At 49.1% G+C, this 23,439-nt stretch overlaps 1 protein-coding gene across 5 annotated transcripts in view; it reads right to left on the bottom strand.

Annotated features, from left to right (window-relative positions):
* The window catches only part of FBXO16 (F-box protein 16), a 355,765-nt gene that overhangs the window by 273,168 nt on the left and 59,158 nt on the right, over nucleotides 1–23,439 (bottom strand). For 3 of the 5 annotated variants that reach the window (XM_085613060.1, XM_085613063.1, XM_085613058.1), the window contains exon 2: nucleotides 20,143–20,243. The exons of the other annotated variants lie outside the window; for them this stretch is intronic. The gene's annotated coding sequence lies outside the window, so the exon portion shown is untranslated. The remainder of the gene's footprint in view (nucleotides 1–20,142; nucleotides 20,244–23,439) is intronic. 5 annotated transcript variants of the gene reach the window in all.

Below are 23,439 nucleotides of genomic sequence, written 5' to 3'. Positions count from 1 at the left end.
CCGGTGGCCCTGGATTCATTTCCAAAGTGGGGGTGCTGCCATCAAAGTTACATTACCTCCTCGTCCAGTCTTCCTCGCCACAGTATTCACAAATGAGCCTCAGGCTCCACACAGAACTCCAAGTAAAATTAAAAGAGCAGCGCTCTAGTCTCCCCTCCCTCCTCCAATATGGCCCCCAGTGTCTTCAGCCAATCCCATAAAGGGATACAGAACCAACATCACGACCTGTTCTTTTTTTCTGCACTTCTCCGAGTGCTGCGTTGCCTGTGTTGACCGGTGGTGTCATCAGGTGAGTGGGGCTGGGTTCCTGCTTCAGCGGTCCCGTTATGCCCTTGGGTATTTAGTTTGGGGGTAGTAGTGTGTTTTTCCTCGATTGTTTGTTTAAAATGTTGTGTTGTACCTCCTGCTACTGCCTTTGAAGCCGCTGGTCCTGCTTTAGCGGACTTTCAGTGGCGTTCGTCTTGTTTTTTTGCCTGTGTCGTTCGGTGACACTGACGATCCCTCGTGGTCTGTTTCATTTCCCGGCCGCGCTTCCTGCTCAGCGGACATAGCGCGGCCGGATGCATTTGATCTGGGGGCCCGAGGCTCCCGGTCTCATTATTACCTGCTCTTCATGGCGCGTGTGCGTGCTGTGGGGGCGGGTAGCTCCCGTAGGCATTTCTTTGCCGGCTTCTTAGTTGTGGGTTCCTTGTTGTTCACATCTGTCTCGGACCTCGCTTGCAGGGTATGTGGACATGCGCGCGGCTGTTTCTCCTCCCTTTATGGTTGGTTTGTCTGATTACGGGTTCTGGCTGGTTTGGTTACCTAGCAACCCCGGGGGCCTTTTAAGCCAGGCGTGTTGTCTTCTCCTCTGCCTGTGTTCTCTTCGTGCGTTCACTGGTGTGTTGCTGTTATGGAGAGTGGTTCTGTTCCTGATTCTGCTCCTGGGGCTTCTGGTTCTGGTATCCAGATCCCGTCTATGGATGTGTTACAGCAGCTGATCAATTCTGCTGTAGCTGCTGCTATGCAAAGTCAGACGCCTGTTCCTCCTGCGAAGCGGGCTAAGGTGGATGTAGCTGCGGCTGCTGATTCTGACATGGAGGAGGATGTTGATGTCAGAGGTCGTTTTGTGCAGGGTGCCGACCTGAAGGGGGTGCTGGGTCACATTAGAGAGAACTTGGTGTTTCCTACTTCTGTTGTTCCTCTGGATGACGATCTCTTTGCGCAATACCAGCGTCCTGCGCCTGATTCTTTGCCTTTACACTCTTCGGTCTTGAAGGTCCTGGAGAATGAATGGAAAGATGTGGACAGAGGCTCCTTTCCACGCTTTTTGAGTAAACGGTACCCGCTGCAGGACTTTGATGTGAAATTCCCTTCTTCGGTGAAGGTTGATTCGTTGTTGGCCAGCATGGTGTCTCATGGAACTGTAGTGTCTGAGGATTCTTCTCCTGCTGACCCGGTTGACCGTAAAGTGGATGGTGCGGTGAAACGCACTTTTGCGGCTGCTAATTTCTCTATCAGGGCGGCTGCCTATGCGTCTTACACTATACAATCCTTGCTTAAGGATTTTCAGTCTCTGTCTGAATTGATGGACCAGGGGGAGGATGTTTCTTCTACCCTGGCGATGATGGAGCAACAAGTTCGGTTGCTTTCGGATGTCTCCTTTGACTCTTTAGGGGCTGCGGCTTCCGCAGCTGGGTCTTCGGTGGCTGCGAGGCGACAGTTGTGGCTTCGTTCGTGGAAGGCTGATGCTGCGCAGAAAAATCTCCTGATGAAGATTCCTTTTTCTGGGGTTAAACTTTTTGGGTCACTGATGGATGACATGGTTAAGAAGACGGCGGAGGACTGTAAGCTACTGGCTCCTGAGCGAGCGGGTCACTTCCGTTCATTTGGTTCTCAGAGAGCTTTTGGCCCTTCTCGGAGGGGTCGAGCTGGTCAGCCCTTTCGTGGGAAGGGGCGTGGCCGGGGTGCTCCTTCCTTTGGTAAAACCCGGTTCTCCGGTTCCTCTTCCTCCTCCACTCCTGCACCAAAGTCGTGACTGGATCGCTCCTGGTATGGGTCCGGTTGGGGGTCGCCTCAGTTTCTTCCTGGAGTCTTGGAGACGGTCTGTTTCGGACAAGTGGGTGCTGCAGGTGGTTTCAGAGGGTTTGCGGATTGGATTTATCCTAACTCCCCCAGACTATTTCAGGGCTACTCCTTGTCCCAGAGATCCTGTAAGGAGATTGGCGCTTTTGGACGGCATCGACTCACTGGTGGTGAAGGGTGCGGTGGTTCCTGTTCCCATCGATCAGTTGGGGTTGGGTGTGTATTCCATCCTATTCCTGGTGTCGAAGCGCACTGGAGATCTTCGCCCTGTGATGGACCTGAAGTGGGTGAATACTTACATACCTCACAAAAAGTTCAAGATGGTTTCCCTTCAGTTGATCCTTCCTCTGATATCTCAGGGCGACTTCCTTGCATCGATAGACTTGAGGGATGCTTATCTCCATGTCCCGGTTCATCCGGATTCTCAGAAGTTTCTCCGGTTTTGCGTGATGGGTCAGCATTACCAATTCCAGGTACTGCCATTTGGACTCTGCTCTGCTCCCAGGGTCTTTACTAAGGTTCTGGCTCCTCTTATTGGCCTTTTGCATGGGGAGGGCATTAGTGTGTTTCCTTATCTGGACGACATTTTAATTTCTGCTTCTTCTCTTCCCAAGGCGGAGTTGCATGTCAAGAGGGTGTGCCATGTCCTGGAACGTCATGGGTTCCTCGTGAATGTACCGAAGTCCTCCCTGGTTCCTGCACAGGAATTGACTTTCATTGGGGCTCTGTTCAGGACTCGGTTGGGTATGGTGTTCCTTCCTCCTCCCAGGATTCTGTCCCTGATGTCTGCTGTTCGTGCCCTGTTGGTGGGACTGTCTCATCCTGTGAGCCTATGGCTGAGGGTTCAGGGTCTGATGTCGGCGTCATTGTTGACGGTGCCGTGGGCTCGCCTACACATGTACCCGGTGGTATCGCACATTTTGTCGCATTGGGACCCCTGTTCCCTAGATATGAATGTTTTGATTCCTATGTCGGAAGAGGTTCGGGTAGTCCTGGGTTGGTGGTTGGTCGAAGGTCATCTGTCCAGGGGCCGCCCATTTCTGATTGTTCCCACCCGCGTGGTCACTACCGAAGCCAGCCTGCTGGGGTGGGGTGCTACTCTGGGGGATTCGACGACTCAGGGGGTTTGGCCTCAGTCGGTGTTGTCATGTTCCTCCAACTACAAGGAGCTGAAAGCCGTCCTTCTGGGTTTGTTGGATTTCTCGACTCTGGTTCAGGGTCACCATGTGCAAGTTCGAACGGACAATCAGGTTGTGATGTCATATATAAACCATCAGGGAGGGTGCAGAGTTCGATCCCTCAGTTGCCTCGGCCGTCGGATTTGTTGTTGGGCGGAGTTGAATCTGGAGTCCCTGTCTGCCATTTATCTTCCTGGCGCGGAGAACACTGTGGCGGATTGTCTGAGCCGGGTGTTTCCCTCCATGGGCTCTTTGTCCCTGACGCCTGTGATTTTCAGGAGGTTGCGACGGATGTTTGGTTGTCCGATTGTCGACCTCTTTGCTTCCCAGGACAATTTCAAGATCCGTTGCTATTGCACAATTATGCCTTGCCGGGATGCTTGGAGGGTGGATGCCCTGTCGTTCCCTTGGCCGAAGGGTCTGTTGTATGCCTTTCCTCCTGTTCCCCTGATTCCGGCGGTCTTGCAGAAGATCAAGAGGGAGGGATCCTTTGTGCTTCTCATTGCTCCGGGTTGGATGCGTCGCCCTTGGTATCCCCTGATGTTGGAATTGGCTGTGTCTCCGGGGTGGGCCTTGCCATTCAGTCCTTACCCTCTGTTGGGTCCTCCTCTTCCTCTGCCTGTGTTCCGGTCCTTGGGTCTGCGGGCCTGGCTTTTGAGAGGGATTCGTTGATGCGAACTGGCTGTTCATTGGCTGTTGCTGGGGTCATTCAGCAATCCAGGAGACCTTCTACTCTTAAATCCTATGCTAAACACTGGGATAATTTTGTTTCTTGGTGTCTGGGTCGCGATCTGTCGGTGGCTTCTTTGGATCCGGCTCGCATTTTGGATTTTTTGAATGATGGTTTTGTGCTAGGCTTGGCCATTTCGACTCTTCGGGCTCAGTGGGCTGCGATTCAGGCGTTCCATGTCCTCCCTTTGATTTCTGTTTCACCGTTGGTTGCTAGACTTTTTAAGTCTCTCTCTTTCCAACGCCCCCGTCCTATTATGTGTCCTCCACCTTGGGACCTGCCTTTGGTTTTGCGCTCCTTACAGTTGGCTCCGTTCGAGCCTTTGGAGTCGGTGGAGTTGAAGTTTTTGACACTCAAGGTGGTGTTTCTTGTGGCGATTGCTTCTGCCAGACGTATGGGGGAGCTGGGTGCATTCGTTCGTTCTGCTCCCTTTTTGTTGGTTTTGCCGGACAGGGTGGTGTTGCGCCCTCATCCTACGTTCATTCCGAAAGTGGGTTCTTATTTTCATAGGTCTTCTGAGGTGGTGCTTCCATGTCTTTGTCCTGATCCTTCCTCGGATGAGGAATCCCTGTTGCACCTCTTGGATGTTCGGCGTGCTTTATTGATATATTTGTCGCGCACGTCTTCATTTTGCAAGGTGGACAACTTGTTTGTCAATTATGGTTTGTCACGTCAGGGACTGAAACCCTCCCTCTCGACGATCAGTCGCTGGATTAAGGAGGCCATTTTGTTGGCGTATGCTTCGGTTGCTGAGATTCCCTCCCTTCCTGTTCAGGGGCGTTCCACCCGCTCTGTTGCTGTGTCTTGGGCCTCCTTCAAAGGGGTGTCCATGGAGGATGTTTGCCGGGCTGCTACTTGGTCTTCACCTCATACATTCATGTCCCATTACCGCCTCCAGGTTGGGGGTGGGGGTTCTGTTTCATTTGCATCTTCTGTGTTGACTGCGGGGATGCCTTGAGAGGTTGTCTTTGATTGCTGTACCTCTGTATATTAAATATAGTTTCACTACACTTTGCTGTGGTCTTTTCCTTACATGAAGCTGATTGCTTTGGTATCGGCTCATTTGTGAATACTGTGGCGAGGAAGACTGGACGAGGAGGTAATGCCCCGATTACTTACCGGTAATCTTCATTACTCCGAGTCCTAGTCTTCCTCGCCACAGTATAGTTTCCCTTCCCTCCCGGCCCTGATGGTGGCTTCATGTCTGCGGCTTGGTGTATCAGGTCGTGATGTTGGTTCTGTATCCCTTTATGGGATTGGCTGAAGACACTGGGGGCCATATTGGAGGAGGGAGGGGAGACTAGAGCGCTGCTCTTTTAATTTTACTTGGAGTTCTGTGTGGAGCCTGAGGCTCATTTGTGAATACTGTGGCGAGGAAGACTAGGACTCGGAGTAATGAAGATTACCGGTAAGTAATCGGGGCATCACTTCAGTCATATGGAGTGTGGAAAATCCATGTGACACACAGGGGAAAAGTGTAACATGTGAGCAACGTCCATTCGGTATAGTTTGTAGCTCGCAGTGCATCTTGGAGCACACTGTGGCAAATATCTCACTAAAACCAGGTGTGGTAGCGCACTGTTGTTTACGGACAGCACATTTCCCATGAAAAAGGCCACAAAATTAGCACAGACGTCCAGTTTTACTGATAAAAGTATATAGTCCGCATACAATTATATGTGGAAACAGGCTGTCAGCAAATATTCATCATTTGCGCATCAACATAAAAAGTGTCTTGATTTTTTTTCATCCTATTAAAATCTTTCTTTCCATCGCAATTAAGAGTTACAAAAAAAATGGCTCATGGCTGATATAGTTTGATATATTTTGAAATATTCACTCAGTTCATTTACAAGTATTAGAATAGAATTGATATCCTACATACAGCCCTACCTTTCATGTTCACTGTAATACAGCAAGATTGTCACATAGTTCACTTTACAAAATCCTCTCACTTTTAAGTGAGAGAAAGAAAACGAACACACCAGTCTCCATGTTAAAAGTGTAAGCAACCTGTCAGATGACATAGCCTGACAGTTAACCTCTGTCTTTGAACTACGTAGGAAATGTGACAAAATAAAAAGACAATTAAAAATTCCTCTTTGTTGCTCATTAACCTCTTAAGATCCAGCATGGGTATTTTGGGGGTGCTACAGCACCCTCAACACCCCTACTTCCAGCACCTATGAGGTGTTTCAGAATGATCTGGTAACTACCAACTAATTTCTAACCTCTCACTCCCAGGTCGGATCAGTGATGGATGGGGAGGTCAGAAGGCGATTATAGACACCCTGGAAAACCACCCCGGAGAACCACAAAATCCATCTGGTTTCAGAGTCTCCAGAGGTATGTAGTTGGCACCGGAAGACTTTAGGGAGGAGCTTCTTTCATCGCTAAACTCAATTAAGATCACACACTGAAAGTACCTGGCCTACGGCCAGAACATCTCTGTGGACAATAGTATCTCACGAAGCCACTCGGAGAAGTGGCAAAGGTGACGAAAACACTACTAACGCAGATCTGATTCTTCCTCTCTGACAGAAGTCAACAGTTTAAAATCAACTCATTATTTAGAAATGTCTTCTGTATGGCCCTTCAACCATCAACAATGTTACCAGTGCTGTTCAACGTATACAAGTTATCTACGACATAAGTAAGCCCATGGCACAGCATGAAATTCCAAATGCACACTGTAGGAAGCCAACTCTGTATATACCATACCAAAAAGAGTCATAGTGTGCACAGAGTCCAGTGAGTCCCCAGAGGTATGGCAGAGGTTAAGGTAGATAATAATTTACACTCACTTTAGAGGCAGCTGGGCTGAGCAGTTAGGCTTATCAGAGGGTAGTGTGAATGCATTTGTTGTACACGCTAGCACAAGTCAAGAACACACACTCAATGACTAACTCCAGACCAATGTCTTGCAAAAATATTACTTTAGTTACTTTTATTTTAGAAACCAAATTGAACTCAGGCAAGTAGACTTTTCCAGCAAGTAATACTTTCAAAAAGGTAGGTGAAATACTTTATGGTCTTGGAAATACTTTGGTATTGTCAATCCCAAACAGTAACATTTAGTACTTGCAAAGGATAGACGGTTGTAGGCAATAGGTAGAATGCAATGCAATCCTGAGAAACGAAACAGGGTTATGCATCAGCAGGTAAGTACACAACTTAAGTTTTCAGTCTTCGGGGGTTTAGACAGCCCTGGGCAAGGGTCAGTTTAAGATAGGCACTGCACCACCAGAGGCACTGGGGCAGCCGAGTTCACCGAGCCCAAGGCTAGTCAATGGAGATTGGGGGCACCATAGAGGTGCGGAGTTCAGTATCTAAGCCGCAGTGGTCGATACCAGCAATATTGTTTGCTCTCGCGGTCAGCAGAGAGCAATGGGGATAAATAAGAGTCAGTAGGCCGCCAACACCTGGTCCGTTGCGGTCGTCGTCAGCGAGTCACTGTAGGTCAAATGGAGGCACTACCAGCCCGGCAGTCACGGTCGTGGGGATGGAGATATGCAGGGGATGAAAGAGTTTCAAGATGTTTGGCCGTCTCGGGGAGAGGCTGCTGTCGAGCATGCGGGGCAGAAGCAAACCGAAAGGGCAACCTGGACAAGAGGACACGCTTTTGAGAACCGAGCTGTAAACAGCTTGGCTCGTTGGTCTGAGAGGATCCCTCTAGGTCCTAGAGGCCACCCAGCTGCAGTGCCCTCTTCTGGCAGGGCAGAGTTGCATCAACACAAGTGTAGGTCCTCTACGCTGCGGTCTTGGAGTTCTTTTCTCAGTAGTGAGTTGTGTTGAGACAAGTGTCAGTCCTCAACTATGGTGGATGGTAAACAACGTTTATAACTTTTTGTTCGCAGGGAATCACAACGCGGACGTTACAACGACCGTGTTGTGATTTCGCATACCATTACTCCGCAAGTCGGAAGAACGACTTGCGGAGGGGGGGGAAGGTGCTGGATTTAAAATCCAACACCTTCCCTACTGTCCGCACAGACTGAAGTTGGAATAGTAACTTATACTATTCCAACATCCAGCGCCCCCCCTCCGCAAGTCGTTGTTCCGACTTGCGGAATAATGGTATGTGGAATCACAACGCGGTCGTTGTAACGACCGCGTTGTGATTCTCTGCGGACAAAAAGACTGCGGGATAAGGAGGCATATTCATGGCGGTTCGATAACCGGCGGATGCCGGGATCTCGGGCCTCTAGTCCAAAGGGAGATTCTTGGAGATTGGGTGAAGGCTGGGCAGTCTCTGGAGTTTCCTGTAGGCCCGGCATGGTTTCTGGAAGGACAGCAGGTTCTATATTTGAACTGGCTGCAGATGGCGGGGTTCTTGCCGGGTTCTGTCTGCAGCGCTTCAGGTCCTGGTCCGGCAGCGGTCTTCTTCAATCTTTTTCTTTGGTCCGTTGAATATGAGGAACAGGGTTCAGGGGTGCCCTTAAATACTAAATTTAAGGGCATTACTGAGATCAGGGGGCAGTGGCCAGTGGCTGCTGACCCCTAGTGAGACTACATTCTGTGGGTACCCCCTCCCTTTGGGGAGAGGGGCACATCCCTGTTCCTATTGGGCCTAATTCTCCAATTCAAGATGGAGAATTTCTAAGAGAGGGGATCACCACAGCTCCTGGCAACCCTAGGGGTGTGCTAGGCTAAGGTGGACACTCCTACTCTGCTTACTAATTTTCCAGCCTTTTCTACTGCAAAAAGTGGGGCCTGAATGGGGGGGGCATCTCCACTAGTTGTTAAATCCTGAATTGGGCAGCTACAAGGTGAGAACCTTTGAGGCTCACCACCAAGTGTGGCTGTCCTGCCAGGGGGAGGTGTGAAGCACCTCCACCCAGAGCAGGCTGGAGGTGGCTGGCGGGGACCAGTCAGCCAATACACTAGAAGTTTTTTTTTAAAGGAGGTATCTCTAAGATGACCTCTGAGTGCATTTGATAACTGATCCAACAGTGGCATCAGTGTGGGTTTATTATGCTGAGAAGTTTGGTAGCAAAATTCCTGGTTTTCAGTAAAGCCATCCTGGAGCTGTGGAGTTCGTAATGGCAAACTCCCAGCCCATGTACTCAAAATGACTTCACTGCACTTACAGTGTCTAAGAATGGACTCAGACACTGTGGGGGCATACTGCTCATGCAGCTATGCCCTCACTTGTAGTATAGTGCACCCTGCCTTAGGGTTGTGAGGCCTGCTAGAGGGGTGACTTACCTATGACACAGGCAGTGTTGTGTATGCATTGCACCCAGGAAGGTGTGGCATGTTGACTCTTTAAGTTTAGTTACACCACAGCACATAGCCTGCAATTGCAGTGTGTATGTGTTTGGTGTGGGGTTCTTTAGGGTGGCACATAATATGCTTCAGCCCTAAGGGACCCTCTCTGGTCATAAGGCCCTTGGTACCACTAAAACCTTTTTCTAGGGACTTATATGTGGGCCAGAGGTGTGCCAATTGTGGGACAAATGGTACAGTTTAGGAAAAGAACAAAGGCCCCGGGAGCCTGATTGGCAGGGACCCAGGGCCCACTCAGTCAAAGTGCATCAGTAATCTGGCAAACAGTGTGTGGGGGGGTTACTGCAACAGAAACACACTTTCTTACATACATCGATGACACATTGATACAAATCCAGTTGGACTGTGTCTCTAACAGCGTAAAGATCAACTACAGGGATGTTTGAACTGGTCCAAAACAGATTTTGATGCCAGAGAACACAACTGAGATCGGGTAACCTTTTAACTAGTCTCAGGAACTAGTCTTGGGTTAACTTTTAACTAGCCTTCTGACAGTGACTTTTCCTTAATATTTATTAAAAATCTAACTTCACTACTGAATAGGATTTTTAATCACTATTAAAAATAGTGGTTTAATTATTTTTGTAGGTGGTCCCTTTGCTAGATACAATATTAGTATTTAATATTGCTTCCCACTGTTTCCATATGGACCACCAGTGCCAAGTACCTCGTATTCCAAGGGAGGGCTCCTGATGCACACAAGGGAGTAAGGAACAGAACCTAGATCTCTTCTAAAGTTAAAACACATATACAACTTAACATTACTCTCTCTATACTCAGTTTCCTACAAGGGTCTACTTGGAGAGTGCATCTCTTCTATGGTTATACTGCATCCAAAATAATAATAATGATGAACACTGGATACAGATTCAATAGAGTCTTGTGATTATTACAGTTTAAAATATATATCATAGTCAAATTTCCTTGAAGTGCTGTGCCTTGCATGCAGAGGTAATATCCTTTGGCTGGACCTCTTTATAGGCGTGGAGTGAGAGCACGCAAAAAAGGACCAAGGAAGGAAAAGGAGGAAGGAAAGGAAAGGAAAAGGAAAAACGCTAAGGACGGAAAAGGCAACAGCAGAGGAGGTAATTTATCCGTAGGGCTGTAGAAGTTCACCAAGCAACAGTTCCTTATTAAATGCGAAATAAATGTCTTACTTGGTATTGAATACGCTGTACTGACTCTCAGGATAAAGACTGAGTCAGACTGGAAACTTTTTTTGTACAGGCTGAAGAGCAGAGCTGTCAACTTTCACTGAAAGCGCTTAGGAGTAGCGGTATCAACTTTCTCTAAAAATGCTGAGGAGCAGAGATGTCGGGAACTCGTTGGAAGCGTAGACGAGAAGGACTCTACTGACAAATACACTTGAGTGCCACAATAGTGACAGCCCAAAACTGAGCTCTAACTGAACTCCCAAGACTGCGTACAACACAGAAAAGCCGCGTTCACACGCAAGGTGAACCGGCTGAAAAGCGACTGAATTCAGCCGAACGCGGTTCTAAGATACTCCAACAATTGTGCAAACGCTGAGGAGTCTGCCGGTAACTCTGTAACATGAGCTAATGGAGCAACGGCAAAACAGACTTCTCTGGAAATAAACCACATTGAAGTGCGCAGTAGAATGTTCGCACCAACGTTAACTCCCTTCACACTTCGTGGGACTACTAGACCTTATACTAATTAAGGGACAACATAGCGGCCATCTTGAAATGCCTGGCAGGCTCAATCTAATATACATCTTTCCACAAATTAATCAAAGTGGGTTTCACAATTAACTTGTTTCTTCTATTTCTAATTTTGTCATCCCTACTCTGCATAAGGGATATAACGTTAACTAGATTCCTGACAACCAGCCTTCCTACAGTAGAAGTAGATTTTGGGGGCTAGTCACTGTTAGTTCATGCTAACTTTAAATTTCTACGTCCTACTTTAAAATACCTATTTGTATTGATTGGCAACACATTCATCTGGATTAATTGTCTTCTTCTAGACATTTATTCTGTTATAGCCAGAGCATTAACCAATGTTATCTTCACTTCATTACTCTTCTTTTCCCCCCCATGTACACCAATCTGTAGTCTGGTGGGAGGGACAGTGCAAATAAGGCATGGGTGGCTAAACATATGCATCCCATGAGACCCGAAATCGGAGCACAGCAAGGACAACAATTTCTAATTCATACAATGATGGCGAATAGCTGCTTCACAGCTAGGGAATGCCAGCTGCATGAGACAGAGTGACAAGTCCCTGCTATGATACAGCAGCAAGTAACTTGATTCAGTTAATCCTGAAAAGGGGGAGGGGCCTTTGCAGCCAGGCGCAAGAATATTTGGTTTGGGTCTGTTCCTAGAAGTGCTATTGGTTCTGGAGATGTTTAAGTATCAGTTGAGATCCTCCTTGACGAGCAGTAATAATAAGTGTTTTTTTTTAAAGCAATGAGGCTGGAGAGAACCCAAAGGCAGCTGTTCATGGTGTTCCTTTTGCCCCTGTGCTTTTCTGTTCTGTAAATGGCTTGGGTGAGGAGTCTAGTGTTACTCGGCTTGAGGTTGCATCAGATATATATCGTGGTCCCAGTTTATGGATGGAGTCCGTGCGTGTACTATGTATCCATATACTACTCCTTACTTTAACCTTGACTTGTGTTCCACTTGGAGCCAGTGCAGTTCTTTTAAAGACTGGGTGATGCAATCAACTTTTTGCTTGTTGCTGAAGCAATGAGCCTCTCGAATTTGCGAGCGCATTGGGAATGACAAGTCCTCCCAGGAATGGTGGCCTGCTGGGCTCAAACTGAACTTATTTCAGCAGAGCTATGATGACACCTTATCTATTGCATAATTTTGTACTGTCTCAGTAATCTATTTCTTATAAGGTTTGTTCCATGGCACAGAATTGCGAAGTGAGCTTCTTCATGCAACCGTATTCTGACATAGTCTTCTAGAAGCATTGTTCAATGGTAAAGTATTCTGATGAGCATTGTTCCATGGCACAGTATTCCGAGGTGCCGTGAAAAAAGTTAAGTTTTGAGACAGTATTGCACTTTTGTAGTTTAGAAATGTATTGTATTGATCGAGCCCAAACAGCACCGCGGACGAAGCCCCTCGCCGGCGACGAGCAGGGAATCGCTCGTGGTGCGGCTTGATTCACCAGCTCAGCCCGGGGCCTGAAAGAAATCGAGCGGTCCCGGTGTGATGGACTGCTGGCGATGGAAGTGAGCGGCCAGAGAGCTAACGCCCAGAATGCCCAGAACAGCGCTAGCGGGGAGAACCTGGAGACTCGGCCCGAACGCACTATAGGTGAGCCACAGTTGAGCTCACACCATGCACTAACCCGGGGAAGAATAGGCGGACTGAGAAAACTTCAGCTCGACGGGAACCGCGCTTTCATTCCACCCATCATTGGCGACCCAAAGTAACTAATCTCGTATTGTGCCGGGAACCAGGAGCTGCCCCTCCACCAAGCAGTTGTTGGTACCCGATCCCGCCTAAGCTTAGGCAGCCCTGATGCCTTGGAAAGGAAGGGGTGTGTACACCCTGTGTGTGTGAGTGAGTGCGGCCCGTCAGGCGGAGGCTGCAGAGAGGGTGCTCCAGGAGGAAGCGGGCGGCCCGGGTAGCACCGGGTGCAGCTTGCGTCTGCCTGTAGAGCCCCGCTCACCACAGCCATCCGCTTGTTTCGCCTGCTTTCGCCCCTTTGCCTGTGCCCGCAGCCTCTGCTGTCCTGCCCCACCCTGTCTAAAATTGCAAAATTGACTTAACTGCCCGTTTGCTGCTACCAGTACTTCAGGGGACTCTAGCCTCCATAATCCATCGAGCCTGGAGACACTAGCGACACTGCGAGAGGGAAAGTGCCCGGAGGCGCTTAAAACCACCCGGTCCATGCCCGTTGGAGCCCGGAAGAGGCTGGGTTGGAGACTTCCTGAATGCTGATACTCCTTCTACACAAGGTACCGTTCCTTTAGCTGTTTTCTGGGCGCTCTTGATTTAAACTCTGCCATTTGTTGGGATTACTAATATGGTTAAAAGGAAGGGTACGACTGACCAAATCAGGAAAGGAACAACAGGGACACTGGACGCTTTCTTAACTAGGGCGGAGTCTGTCCTTAATCATGAGATCCAGTTGGCAGAACGACGGCTTTCATTGGGATCTCTTATCTCCCAAAAGCGTTCCTCACTAGGCAGTATTGCTAGCGATGGGGAAACTCCAACTGTCTCCCAAATATGGCCCATTGCTTCCCTGCCCCCTGTACCAATTTCACTTTCCCCCTTGGTGGAGGTAACTACGGGCCCTAATATTACCACCAGGGGACAGGCTGCAAAAATTCAACTTTTGAATGACAATGAACCACTGGGAAAAAAGAAGGAAAACTGGGGGATCACAAAAGCGAAAAAACCCAGAAACCAGCTCGGGCAGTGAAATCTAGAGGGACTGGAGGGACTAGAATTGCTGAATCAGGCCAAACTTTAAACATGAACACCATACCCACGCAGACTCACCTCCCGGGATCACTTGACCACGCCACCTGGGAAAGATTCAAGACTATAGTCACTACAATTTTGGAACCACTTTTCCTCAAAATAACTCAAATTGAGGAGAGGCTCAAAACCATTGAGGAAGTGGGGGCCATTCGGGGGATTGCAAAACCTATACACTCTGAGATGTGTATAATAGAGAACCACCTTGATCTATGTCCTCACCAACCCCCGATATAACCTAAAATGTTAATCCTGGGTTACCTGGACCCTCACAAACATCGTCTAGTAACACCATGAACAGTTCAACGTTCACCCCTCAGGCTGCAAACTTAAGAAGGGGCATAGGGGATCACAATCCATTGGGCCAGGACAAATTTAGTGGGGTGATTAATGAGGGTCCCCTGGACACTGGTCATCAGATGCTTCATCTCCCTCCTGAATCTTCTCCCCTTGTACTAGTTTTGGGGAATGTTCCAATCCTGAGGGAGGACCAGTACGAATCTATGAGCCAACTACTAGACAAAACACTACACTGGCTTTCTCGCCATATTAAGCCCAGAGGGGGCCCTTCTTTAAAAAACCAAATGATCATGGCACGAAGGGTAGGCTGGGTGGGGCCATCGAGGAAATCGTTGGAGGGTGACTGTGTATGCATTGAAATATGTATTGGACCAACTACACAGTCAACCCCCAAGAGACACACAGATCAAGGGTCTCCCACTGGTTTATTTCTACAATCGCTCCCCACCCTGCCTTCAAGATCTCAGTAAGAACCCATTAGGCGGCATAGTCAGACATATAACCGAGAGGGATACGGTTGTAGCAGGGCCATGAGTTTGTACAACAGGTATGCCCCACTCGCGGATCTAGATCGCTGTGATTGACTATACCCCTCAATATCCAAAGCGCCTCTCTCTGAGCACCACTTATTTTTCACCACCTCGCTTTCCCCGAGACAGAATGACCCTGAGGGAAAGAACAATAACGTATTTAAAATATGCTCTTGGAATGTGGCAGGCATCTGCAAAAAGCTGGATAACGCACACTGGCAAAAGCTTTGGCAGGCTAATGATATCATCTGCTTCCAGGAAACCTGGGCTATGGAACACTTTTTCATTAACGGGTACCGCTCTTTCCAAACTATGGCTTTGCCATCAACCGCCGGGAGATCGAAAGGGGGCGTCCTAACTTTAATACCTAACACAACATCATTACAAATAAGGAAATTTGATGTCAGGAGCCCTTTCTTCCATCTCCTTGTTTTTGAATTTCCGAAAATGGGAACTTGGATTCTGATAAACTTTTACAATAATAACTTTGGTCCAAAAATGTACATGGTTGTAAATGAGGTTAATACCTCAATCGAGGAGATGTCTAAATGCAAAAACCAAGATGAGGTATTTACCATAATCTGGATGGGAGACTTCAACATCCATCCATGCACACATAATCAAAACAAACTATGAGGTTTGGTTGATTTGATGGGTAATCCTGCCCCCCATTTTGCCCATAGCATTTACGGTAATTGCCTTAACAGGATCTTGTCTAGTAGAAATTTGTCTATTATGAATATTGGTGGTACTTTAGTGGGCTCCCCTGTGAAAACTTTTTCCCGGGAGGCCTACGAGTCAACAATAGATTTTATACTAGTTTCTTCTATGGTCGAGGGCAGTTTTAGTAGTATAGATGCTAAATTTAACAGTTTCAGTGATCACGCTACTTTAACTGGTATAATAATTTTTAATTCCAATGAGAAGGACACGCATATGGTAGTTGATTGCCCTGTATTGGCCCAAAAAAACGGCTCAAATTGATAGGTTTAAATTTATCCCTGAAATAATAAAAACCACCCAAATTAGTATTGAAAGGTGTCTGGACCTATCCATAGCACCCTCAACACTGGTCCACTCATTTACTGATGTCTTGATGCATATAAAGGCAGCCCTTACCCGTAAAAATAATGGAAAGAGTCCTACCTAGAAGGGATGGTTCGACACCACCTGTACCAAAGCCAAGAAAGCACTTACTAATGCACTTAAAACTCGGCCACGCGATCAAACCCAGATCGCTCTACTGCGTACCCAGTTTAAATTGGGTAGAAGAAAAAGGGAGAGAATACTAAGGGAGGAAATTTGGGAAAGGCTTACTCAAGCTATTATAGCAGGAGATAGTAGGGAGTTTTGGGCCATAATCAACTCACCGTATTTTAAAACTCATAGGGACCCTTCGTTGGATACACATGTTGGAGAGGTGGAGTGGATAGAACACTTCACTAATATCTTCTCGCCCGCTGACTCCCCTGCCCATTGCCCATCTGTCCCTCTAAATAATAGGAAGGTATTCTTATCATTCTTGCTTATTGAGGTTAAGAGGGCCCTATCGCCATGCAGTATAGGAAGAGCCCCAGGTCCAGATGGGGTCCCAATGGACCTCTTCCAGGACAACTATGACCTTTGGGTTCCTTTACTGACCAATGTTTTTAACAGCATAGCAATAGTAGCCCCCCCCTTCATGGAAGACAAGTATAACTGTTCCAATCTACAAAAAGGGGGACAACAGTAGCCCTAAAAACTACAGGCCTATTTCCCTTTTAGACACTACTGCGAAACTCATGGGCCGTCTGCTTTTAGCAAGAATAGAGGCTTGGGCAGTTGATAAGAATATATTAATGCAAGCCCAGTATGGGTTTCAACAGGGTAGGGGAACTGTAGATCAGTACCTCAATCTTTCATTGATCATTGATAAATATACAAGGGCTAATGGTGGTGTAGGGAACTCCTTTCTAGTGGCCTATGGCTCGGAACAGAAACCAGGCAGTGTCAGGAAGTTGCTACTCATAGACCGTTTTATTGCGTGTCACACAGGCAGAGAGGCATGATCTGACAAGGGTTGTAGTTAAAGAAAAAAAGGATTGTAGTCTCCACAGAAATCAACAGTTCACCGCCTGGGACTTGAAGGGGAATAGGCGTCCCTAGAACTTCTTCCTTTCCTTGCAGTGGTTTTGGTCTTCCTCTCTCTGTCTGCGGGGTGTGCTCTCTCTCTCTCCCGGGGAGGTCCAAGAACCGGGGAAGCCAAAAGAAAGAAAAAGAAAGGTACGTCTGGGTTAGGCTCTGTGGTCTATTATAGGGGTTTTGTGCCACCTTCACCGGTCGTTCGTGAGGGAAACGGGGGAAAAAGGCTAGGGTAGGAAGGGAGTGATGGTGAGGGATCGGGACTTTGTGCTACCGTCTCCGTGTTTTTATACTCTGGTTCCCCAGAAGCCCCACCAAAAAGACCCCCGCAATGGCACTTGCCTGAGGCCACGACCCGTGAAGCGGGCCGCGGCAGTCGGACCCGGGGCGTCCTCTCCTCTTTCTAGGCCGCCGGGCTTGGATGCAGTGCACTCTCTCTCTCTGCTGGGGCCGCGTCTTCCGTAGCTCTCTCCGTGGGCGCCTGCCGTCTCGGATCTCGCTCTCCTCCTGGTTTCGTCCTCGCCGCCTCCGTCTCTCCTTCCGCGCTCGCTGTCCTCCTCCCTCCTGGTCGTTTGTACTTTCGCCGTCTTCTCTCCTCCACCAGGCTCCTCCTCCACGCTGCTGCTGCCCGTCTTCCTGGTTCCGCTCTCCCCTATTTCAGGTTCCTGACTGCCGTCACCACGCCTCCCACGCACCACTAGACCGCGGGCCGTTTCCGGTCTGTGTAATCCATCGTTTGTCGGGCTGCCACACTTCCGCCTTTCCGCGTCCTCCGGCTCCTTACATTCGCCCCCCCTCAGGAATGGACGTTGGGGCCATTCAATGCCCGGATGTCTGGATAAGTAATCTGCACATACTTGCTTCGTACCCGGCATGTGGATAGTCTGAAACGAGAAGGGTTGTAAGGCAAGAAACCATCTGAGAATGCGGGAATTTGAGTCTTTGTTCCGTGCTAGCCACGTTAGGGGAGCGTGATCTGTAAGGACAAGGAACTGTCTGCCTAGGAGGTAGTACTGTAAGGACTCGATAGCCCACTTAATGGCCAAACACTCCTTCTCTATAGTAGAGTAGTTTGATTCCCGGGGGAATAGTTTTCTACTGATATATAACAGAGGCCGTAGTTCCTCTTGGGTGTCTGGTTGATACAGGACCGCCCCCAATCCGTGACCGGAAGCATCTGTTTGAAGCACGAATGTGCGACTGAAGTCAGGACACCGTAACACGGGGGCGGTGCAGATGGCACGTTTGAGGGTCTCAAAACTGGCTTCCTGTTCTGTGGTCCATGTCCGGATGTGTGAGGGATGTGTTTTGGCTAGGAGGTCTGTGAGGGGGCAGGCAAGGGAGGAAAAATGGGGAATGAACCGTCTGTAATAACCTATAAAGCCTAAGAAGGAACGGACCTCTCTCTTAGTTTGGGGTCTGGGAATGATACGGATGGCCTCGACTTTATCTACTTGGGGTCTGATGTGCCCTTCCTGTATGGTGTACCCCAGGTATTGTATGGTGTTGGTTCCTAGGAGGGACTTCTTGGGGTTGATGGTAAGACCTGCGTCCTGTATAGCAGTAAATATGGCACGGAGATGTACGAGGTGGTCCTCCCACGTGGGGCTAAAAATCACAATATCATCAAGATAAGCCGCTGCATATGCCTGGTGCGGACGTAGTATTTGGTCCATTAGTCTTTGAAATGTTGCTGGGGCCCCATGCAACCTGAATGGGAGCACGTTGAAATGGTAAAGGCCGGACGGTGTGGAAAAGGCGTTTTTTTCTTTGGAAGTTGGGTCTAATGGTATTTGCCAATAGCCCTTCGTCAGGTCTAGGGTTGACATATAGCGTGCTTGGCCCAGTTGCTCCACCATCTCGTCTACCCGTGGCATGGGATATGTGTCAAACTTCGTGATGGTATTCACTTGGCGGAAATCAATGCAAAAGCGCAGACTACCGTCTGGCTTTGGCACAATTACGACCGGAGAACACCAGTTGCTCTGGGAGGGCTCTATGATGCCTGCCCGGAGCATATCAACCACTTCCTTTTCTACCGCCTCCCTACGTGCTTCTGGTATGCGGTAGGGTTTCTGTTTTATGACTTGGGGACGTAAGGTCACTATTTCGTGCTGGACCAAGGTGGTTCTTCCAGGGCTTGTGGAAAAGAGGTTGGGAAATGACTTGGTTACTATACCCAGTTGGATTCTTTGGTCAGCTGTTAACACCTCTCCGAAGGGGACGGGATGTTCAGTGAAGTCGCTGACTGATAGGAGAGGGATTTTTAGCTGTGGTGAGTGACAGGCCAATAAATCCTGAGTGTGTTCTACCTCGGGTTCCTCCCATTTCTTCAGGAGATTCACGTGGTATATTTGTTTGCCTCCCGCTCTGTGGGGCAGTAGAACACTGTAGGTTACGGGGGTAACCCTTTTTTCCACTACATACGGCCCCTGCCATTTCATTAGCAACTTGTCGTCTGAGGAGGGGAGTAACAAAAGGACCTTGTCCCCGGGCTGAAACACCCTAAGACGACTGTTGCGATCGTAATACCGTTTTTGTGTCTCCTGAGCTTCCTGCATGTTTTCTTGTACTAACCCCCATATATGTGTTAGGGAGGATTTCAGATCCGTAGTGTACTTCATCAGGGTTTTTCCCTCTTCCTCCTCCTCTTCCCATTGTTCGCTAGCCATGTCTAACAAAGTGCGGGGTTTTCTCCCGAACAATAACTCAAACGGGGAAAACCCCGTAGATTTCTGCTCGTGTGTCCGTAGGGCGAAGAGAACCAAGGGTAACTTTCGATCCCAATCCCTCCCTGTGTCAGAGACGACTTTGCGGAGTAGGTGTTTGATGGTTTTGTTGTACCTCTCCACCAGGCCGTCTGTTTGAGGGTGGTACACCGAGGTCCTTATTTTCTTTATTCCCAGCAGGGTACAGATCTGATTCATCATCCGTGACACAAACGGGGTACCCTGATCGGTCAGGATTTCAGAGGGGAAACCGACTCGTGAAAACAGGGTAATCATGGCCTGAGCCACAGCCGGAGTGGTCATGCGGGACAATGGGAAAGCCTCGGGATATCGACTGGCGTAGTCGACTATGACTAATATGTAACGGTGTCCACGGGCTGAAGGAACCAAGGGTCCTACTAAATCCATCCCTACGCGTTTAAAGGGAACGTCGATAATGGCCAGAGGCATGAGGGGGGCTTTAGTGATGGACCCCGGACTGGTGTATTGACATTGCCTACATGTTGTGCAGTGTTTGGCCACGTCCCTATATACACCCGGCCAGTAAAACTTCTCTAAGAGATACTTCAGAGTGTTTTCCTTTCCATAGTGGCCACCCCCCATTTTATTGTGGGCCAACTGGAGTATATGGTTTCTGTAAAGTTGGGGAACCAGTAATTGGGTTCTTACTACTGAGTCTCTTTTTTCACTTCTATACAACAACCCCTTCTTTACTAGGAAATAGGGTCCTACCTTGTCTGGTGACTCGTCCTGAACCTGTTCCCAGGCGTGTATGAGGGATTGGTCGTTCCGTTGGGCAGTCCGGAAACTATACGGGGCTGTTTCCTCGGTATCTGTAAGTGAAAGGGGAAAAGCAGTTTGTGACAGAGGTGAACAAACAAAAGTTTTCTTGTCACGTCTTCTTTCTCGTCTACTCTTCTTTTCTCTGGTGTTTTGGGACTCAATCTCAGCAGAGACAAAAGGAGCCTCGTCTAACCAAGTGGGTTTCTGTCTTTTTGTTCCCTCAATATATGCTTCAAATTTTGGGTGGTCGGTCCCTATGATAACGGGTTCGGGCAAACAGGGGATCACTCCCACCCGTTTCAGGTGCGGGTCGTTATCCACATCTAATAGGACTTCGGCCGTGGGATATGATTTCGTGTCCCCGTGTACGCAAGTTACGTTTACGAGCTCCGTGGTTTGTAACTGGTGACTCCCAACCAAGGACCCATCAACCACCGTAACATGACACCCAGTGTCCAACAGCGCCTGTCGCTTCTTCCCGTTTAAAAAGACCTCCGTTTTGTATCTGTGGGAACCCTCCCTAGTTAACATTATCCTGCCACGAGAGTACCCCACCTCCATGGGCTCAGGGGGGTTTACGCGGTGGGGACACTGCCTGGCTATATGTCCACACTGAGCACAGCTGAAACACTGAGGTCCCTGTCCACTAGCAGCTGTAGAGACCGGTTTTTGAAAGGGACGGAGGGCCTGCATAGGTCGTGGTTCGGGTTTGGGAGTAGGTCGAAAGGAGGACTGCAATGGGATTCGGGAAAGGGGAACCGGAGCCTGGGTTCGTACAGTGCCTGCTCTAAACTCGGGTCCTCGGTGATAGGCGCAAGCTATCTCAACCGCAGAAGCAGTAGTGAGATTTGGGTGTTGTTTCACCCATGACTTAGTGTTAGGTGGCAGGGCATCCAGATACTGTTCAAGAAACACTTTTTCAGTTACTTCTTCTATTGAGGATACATGGGGCATTAACCATCTTGTTCCCAAGTCCCGTATTCTATAATACAAAGCCCGGGGGTTGTCTCCGGCAGTCCACTTTTCTTTTCTGAATTTGACGCGGTAATGCTCCTGGTCGAACCCCAGTCTCTCCAGTATCGCTTTTTTAACTTCCACGTATGTGGTCGTCCCGTCCGGGTTGGCGGCCTGATATGCGGCTTGAAAGGAGTGGGGCGATGTATTGGCCCCATCGCTCTTGCGGCCAAGCTGCTGTGGACGCCGCCCGCTCAAAGTTCAGAAAGAAATAATCCGTGTCCTCTCCTTCCTTATATTTCTGCAGGACTGTTCCTGGGACCGTGGGGTTAACTCGTGTATGAACTATGGCGTCAGTAAGCCGTAGTAGGGCTGTATCTTGCACCTGTTGGTTTGTGGCCACTACAGTTGCCTGGTCCTTAAGGGCGCCCTGCAGTGCTTCTCTCTCCAGTCTAGCGGCCTGTAACTGTTGTTCGAACACCAACTGCAAGTGTCTTTGGCCTTCGGCCAACTGGGTAAGCACATCCTCTATAGGCACGGGCTGTGACATGGTTCTGCACACTAGTATCCCACTTCTGGCACCACTTTGTAGGGAACTCCTTTCTAGTGGCCTATGGCTCGGAACAGAAACCAGGCAGTGTCAGGAAGTTGCTACTCATAGACCGTTTTATTGCGTGTCACACAGGCAGAGAGGCATGATCTGACAAGGGTTGTAGTTAAAGAAAAAAAGGATTGTAGTCTCCACGGAAATCAACAGTTCACCGCCTGGGACTTGAAGGGGAATAGGCGTCCCTAGAACTTCTTCCTTTCCTTGCAGTGGTTTTGGTCTTCCTCTCTCTGTCTGCGGGGTGTGCTCTCTCTCTCTCCCGGGGAGGTCCAAGAACCGGGGAAGCCAAAAGAAAGAAAAAGAAAGGTACGTCTGGGTTAGGCTCTGTGGTATATTATAGGGGTTTTGTGCCACCTTCACCGGTCGTTCGTGAGGGAAACGGGGGAAAAAGGCTAGGGTAGGAAGGGAGTGATGGTGAGGGATCGGGACTTTGTGCTACCGTCTCCTTGTTTTTATACTCTGGTTCCCCAGCAGCCCCACCAAAAAGACCCCCGCAATGGCACTTGCCTGAGGCCACGACCCGTGAAGCTGGCCGTGGCAGTCGGACCCGGGGCGTCCTCTCCTCTTTCTAGGCTGCCGGGCTTGGATGCAGTGCACTCTCTCTCTCCGCTGGGGCCGCGTCTTCCGTAGCTCTCTCCGTGGGCGCCTGCCGTCTCTGATCTCGCTCTCCTCCTGGTTTCGTCCTCGCCGCCTCCGTCTCTCCTTCCGCGCTCGCTGTCCTCCTCCCTCCTGGTCGTTTGTACTTTCGCCGTCTTCTCACCTCCACCAGGCTCCTCCTCCACGCTGCTGCTGCCCGTCTTCCTGGTTCCGCTCTCCCCTATTTCAGGTTCCTGACTGCCGTCACCACGCCTCCCACGCACCACTAGACCGCGGGCCGTTTCCGGTCTGTGTAATCCATCGTTTGTCGGGCTGCCACACTTCTGCCTTTCTGCGTCCTCCGGCTCCTTACAGGTGGGAAAATATATCTTGCCTTTATGGACCTTTCAGCAGCATTTGACTGCATTTCCCACCCAAAGCTCTGGTATATCATGGAAGAGATGGGGATCGACCCTCCACTAATTGACTTTATCCAGCAATTGTACTCGGAGGCATCAGCATCGGTTAGATATGGGAAAAACGGGGAATGTGCCTGCCCTTTTAAGATCCTAAGGGGAGTAAGACAGTGCTGTGTACTCGCGCCCTTCTTGTTTTCCATCTATACGAATGGCATGGGGAACGCCCTTCTGGGTGTGACCCCGATCTCCCTGTGTCTGAGTCTATCCAGCTCCCTATTCTGGCATATGCAGACGACGCAGTCCTTATCGTCAGAACAGGGATAGGGCTGCGTAGCCTAATCACCACTTATGCTGCCTTCATGGATTCTCTTGACATGAAGGTTAACCAGTCAAATCATTTGTAATTATTGCTGGGGGGGTGTTGTTCGAGGAAAACTATCACACCTCCACACAGAATCAGGGAAAATTGAGGTGGTGGAGTCGTTCCCCTATCTTGGGGTGCTTTTTGATAAAAATCAAACGTGGTGTAGACCAATTGATGCAAGGGCCATGGGAATGGAAAGGAGTCTGGGAGCATTAAAAGCATTTACCTCCAGGATGAGCAGAAAACCTCTGGCCACTGTTAAGCAGGTTTATCAAGCTAAAACAGAATCAGCGGCCACATATGGAGCGGGAGTCTGGCGTCTGGCA

This window comes from Triturus cristatus, chromosome 6 (genome assembly GCF_964204655.1).
Source record: "Triturus cristatus chromosome 6, aTriCri1.1, whole genome shotgun sequence".
Classification (NCBI taxonomy): Eukaryota; Metazoa; Chordata; class Amphibia; order Caudata; family Salamandridae; genus Triturus; species Triturus cristatus.
The sequence above is the reverse complement of the archived record's forward strand: the minus strand, read 5'-3'. Positions and strand labels throughout refer to the sequence as shown.